Here is a 5435-nt window from a genome sequence, read left to right on the forward strand (position 1 = left end):
GCAAATTGGTAGGAGAGAGCTCCTGCTGCCAGCTCACGCCCCTGCTCCCGCAGCTCAGGAACTGCCAGATGGGGAGGAAATAGCCTTTTAGACTCTGCTCTGATCTTTCCCTGGCGGCGGCGTTGCTCCTTCAGGCTGGCTGGTCACTGCATGCAAAGTGAGCCTGAAAGCTGCTCTGCATGTAAACAAAGCACAGTTTTTTCTTTGCAGTAATCCCATCTCCATTGGGGCACTTCAACCTTGACACATTCACCGTAAGACCTTTCCTGTTATTTTCCTACACCTTTGTATGACACATAGGTCTATGACCATCTGCAATGCACTAGGAGTACTACTATTTTTAAAAGTACTGAAAAAACACTGCTTGCCCAGACACTTCAGTTACAGAAGGATAGGGCAAGGAAGGCTCACAAGGAATGAGTAGTAACACAGAGAGACACTGAGAGGCTTTCCATGGGGATTTTTTTTCCCAGCATTCAAAAGAAAACCTGTACAGAGCAGCTGTAACACAGCACTGTTCACACCATTACAGTCACTGCTGATGCTACATGATGGTGCCTACCCCACTGTGACATCAGCTTCATAATAAACATCATTACTGTAAATCTACTGGCAGCTTGTATGGGAGAGGATGTCCCCACAGCCATGTCACTGGTGTATGGGAGGTTGGAGCAGTACTCTCCTCCCACAGGGTGACCAGTCGCTTGCTAGGGGCCAGTAGAAAGTTTGCTCTCCGCATACGAGTGACTGCTTTTCAACATGATGTCGTAACACAACCAAGAGCATGTTGTGACACCACGGGGACTCCCAGACAGCCCTTCACTATCCCACAGAGCTAGACAGAGAGGAGTTTGTTGTAGAGAGTGCACTGCTGCAGTGAGACAGGGAAAGCAACTCAAAACACACTGCTGGTGTCAGGGGCAGGAGAAAGGTGGTCTTCCTTCAGCCAGAGGGGCTAAAAACTTTGATAACGAAGCAGCTAGCAGTTACTGCAAGGCACAGTCAGCCTGCAAGCTAGAGAAACAGAGCCTCAAAGCAAGTTAGCTGCTCACGCCCCTGCCAGTATCCCTGGGGAAAAGACAGCAAGCCCGAAAAAGGCAGGGTCTCCTGACCAACAAGGGCCCTCATCCCCAACCAGGCCCTATGCTTCTACCCCACAGTCAGACCTGAAGTCTCCAAGTCAGACCACCCCATTCCCAGTTTCTCTTGCAGGAGAGCAGCAATTAAGAGTTTATTGCAAGCAATAACCAGCCTTCCTGGGAGAAAGCACTGCACACCTTGCCTCCATGGGTGTGATTTACATCCACTGCCCCATCTCCGCAGGGCTGGTAAACCTGTCCTTTCTTGCTGACCATTCCTGGCTGTCCTGAAGCCTGTACACCTGTGACTCACTGAAAGCAGCAATCTGCTTTACAGCAAGCAGCTTGGGCAAAGCCTGTACTGGGAACAGACATGACCATAGGGAAAAAACCCCAAAGAAACTGTCTGGTCTCTGACCATCTACCAGCAAATCAACCAGAGTCCTGGTCCAGCTTCCTACAGCCAAAGGACACAGTACAGATGCCAATAGCCCTGCAAGGAGGTAGAGGGTGCTTCGAGATTTGTCTAGGTAGCCACAGACTTCACTTCTGATTTTGACTTTGAACCCATGGCACAGCTCTGGTAAAACGTAACTCCTAACATCAGTGATATTTACTCATCAAAGCAGAAGGACCCTACCCCCACACTGGCTGTACATCCAGACCTGTGGAGGAAAGCTGCTATGTCCAAATACTGTGTTGCCATTCAGGGCTGTACAGTGTGACAGCACTTTAAACATAGCTTGGAAAACCCTTGGCTCACTGCCCTGATCCAGCTCTGCCTGGCTCCTGCTCCCTTCCACCCAGCTCTGCCACTCCAAAACAGGCACAGCCTGTTGGCATCCCCTGTCCATGACCCTCCAGATCTCCACATCAGGAAAATGATTTCCAGGCCATCAGCATCCTGATTGCATCAGTACAAAAAACATCAAAACCTTTCCAAATATAGTCAGAGGCACAAGCCCTCCATGAAGTCAATCAAGTAAAACACACCCTGTTTTCTGTAAAGGATATGAAAAAGTAAGAAAAATTATCAGTCTGGAACTGATTTTTCCAAGTATCCTGTCTCTTCAGTGAAGCATCCCATCTTCTCCCACAATTTTCCCCACAACTTTCCAAAAGAAACAGATAAATAGAGAAAATAAAACATCCCTGACATAAAATTTCAACCACATTGGATGAATTTGGGAGCAGCTTGCAGAGAATGAACTTGGAAGTGTTTGTCAGGGATATTACAGTCTTGCTTTTCACACATGGAGACCAAGCATCAAGTTGTCCCTTTCTCCCATGACTCAAGATCTCATCAAGGAATATGCCAGGAAATAAGAAGTGAGAGAGAAATACCACATTTCTCTGGGGCTGGTTTTCGGTCTTTTTTAACATCCCCCTTCCTACTTGCCGCTGTGTCCTGACCATTTCTCTATCACTACCACCTGCTTTTGCTCTCTTCTTTATCAAGCAGCATCGGGTTCTTCCCTGTGATTCCTCCTTGGTTGCTAATGCCTTCCTCTCTGCCTGTGGATCACCCTTGCTGATTTAAGCACAGTGCTGTCTGCCTGGTTTCCATGAGCAAGCTTTGAAGCTGCGTTGCAGACAGATTCCATGTGAGATCTCCAGGCAGCCCTTTATCTCCTTGTGCTCTGTGTCTCCCTGCGTAAAATAAGAAGAGCATCTCCTGTGAGTGTTGGCAGAATAAAACACTCCTAATAAGCCTGAGGGTCCTGGGTAGCCTAGGGAGAAAGTATCCGCCCAGAGATGCCCCAAAGGGGCCAGGAGGGAGGAATTAGCAGGCCTGTTGCTTTCCCCTATGCCTATGTCTGCTCTTCCCTCTGGGACTATTATTGCACTGGGTTTGTGGCTGTGTCCTCCGTACAGCGGAATGGTCTCTTGGGCTCTGCAGGAGAAAGGAACAGAAAGCTTCAAGGGAACAGACACAAATCCCCAGCCTTAGCTCCCTGTGACCATCCAGGGATAAAGATGTGGGAGACATCCATGGGAATGTGTGTGGGAAAAGACTGAGGCAAATGTGGGTTGTTGACCTGGGTGATTTGGACATGGTACTAGACAGGAGCTGGGTATGTTAGTCTGGCATGGAGGCGCGTCCTGATATGCTTCGCCCATCAGCTGCATGCCTGGCCCTGGCTGGGGAAGGGCGGTAACATCTCCCAGCAGAGTGACCGCCCAGAGGCACAGCTCAGGCACCGCTGGCTCTAGAGGAAGCTGAACGCTATTGCTGGGCAGATGCCCAGCTTTTAGACCTTCAGGCAAGAGAGTCTAAGCCCACGTGCATGCCAGGCCTTGGCTGGCCTACCTTAAACACAAGGTTAACTACCCCTCCCTTCTTCTTGGACTCCCCCACATTCTTGGTCTCCCCAGAAGCTCTTTAAAGCACCAAATCTCACTTCTATTTGTAGCCAGGTTTCCTTAGGGAGCCAGCCATACAAAATCACAGTTTTCATGTCTATCTGTCTGTTCATGTCTCTCCCCCCTCTTTCCAATTTCAGCTAAAATCACCAGAGGGATAGAGATAGCAGGAAAAGCCAAGTTCCTCCAGGTTTCCTGAAAATAGCTGGAGAGATATCATTCACACCCTTGGCAAGGGAAAGATCAGCCAGTGAGCTCAGCCCATACTTGATGCCAGAGTCCCAACAGTACAGCATCCTGAGCACCCTGCAGCAGAATCAGGTGCAGCCAGGATTTGCACAGCTGTGGGCACCGATGTCCATGAGCTGGGAGCATATGCAGATCATGGCACCTTGAACAGAGCTTAAGGTTGTTCCCTATACCAGCTGCAAGGAGAGCCAGTATCACAGATGTTGTCTATGACCAACCTGTTGGTTGACTGTCCAGTGATGCTTATATCTTGGGGGCCACTGCGCCCATCAATAGGATGCTGGAGAACTGTGTCTTTTCCTGGTAAGTCAACAGTACTGTAGCCCCTCAAAACTACAGCAGGAAATCAAATTCTGTCCTAGGTGTAATGCCAGAAAATTGCAACTCTGAAAGCTCTGAGCAGATCAGGACACTACAAACGGCAAAGAACTGGCTGTGCCTATGCAACATCATTTAAGGTGCTGTGGAGACTCCTGAGAGCAAGGACATAAGCCAAAGTTTGTGCTGTGTTGTGTACAGCAGTGCCAGGAGAGAAAACAAGGTGCGGCCCAAGGCAGCTGCAGGACAGTGAATATTTAAGTCTCAGAGGCAATTCACAGCCAAAAGATCACAAAAACATTAGTGAAAGTGGGGGAGAGAGGAGCAAACAAAGTTTCATCTGCTTAAAACTGTGCTACTGAATGTTGGCATTCAGGGATGCTAGACATAAAGAGTACATCCAACCTCCACAGGTATCTTGAACACAAACCCTGGTACAGAGAAGCTTTGACCAACGCAGCTCCTCAGCACTGACTTAGGAGCTGTTTATGCCTCCAGAGAAAGAGAGCCGGCAGGGTGTAAGAGGAGTCAGACAATGTATCAGCTTTCCTGAGGTGGTGGGGGTTCATGGCTTGGCTGGCATGTTATGGCTGTAGAAATGCTAGATTATTTCCCTATGCGGACTAAGTGTCCTGGACAAGGGCCAATGCAGATACTGAAGAAACAATTGGAAGGAAAAGGGGAGAAAGAAACATTTAATAGATGCTTCCAAGGGATTGCAAGTGTCTTTCTTTGGTTATATCCACCTCCCCAGCCAAAGCCATATAGCATAGCTCTTTTTTTTTTTCCAGATGCCACCATCACATCTACACGCAAGCGTCACAGCTTCCCTTTTCTAAATTGAAGTGTACCTCTTCTCTTTGCAGTGGTGACAAAAAGCACATGAATGCCTAGGCAGGTGTCAGGAGAGCACACAGAGAACCCTAGCCTCTCTCAGCTTTCATTTCCATTGCCTGACACGTGAATTTCCAACATCTGGGACTGGAGGAACAGCTCCATGGGAAGCACAAGCAAAGAGGAGCCCTGAAATCACACACTTGCACCCACACGCCTGTGACCTTGTGGTTTTACTACAGCTTTCATTTTCAGACTCCACTTTTTCCTGGTGCTTGCCGCATTTCTGCAACATTTTGGCAGTTTGCTTTCACCCTGGAGACAAAGCAGACTGTGGAGTTGTTTCGCATGGCTCGGCGGGGAGGGAAGCAACAAGGCTGTGAATAAAGAATTAAACTCAAGATGACGGAAGAGCCCCAGCCATGCTTCCTAGACAAAGCCTACGTGATGAGTGCTGCTAAATGCCAGCCCTTAATAACACACACTGCTCGAGACGAAAATGGGAATTTCGGCGTGGCTGCAGGTGCCTCTGACCATTCACCTCGGGAACCGTTCCCAGGCAGGAAAATCAGCCCCGCCTGAAGGCACGCG

Source organism: Acanthisitta chloris, unplaced genomic scaffold, assembly GCF_000695815.1.
Source record: "Acanthisitta chloris isolate BGI_N310 unplaced genomic scaffold, ASM69581v1 scaffold38189, whole genome shotgun sequence".
NCBI classification, from domain to species: Eukaryota; Metazoa; Chordata; class Aves; order Passeriformes; family Acanthisittidae; genus Acanthisitta; species Acanthisitta chloris.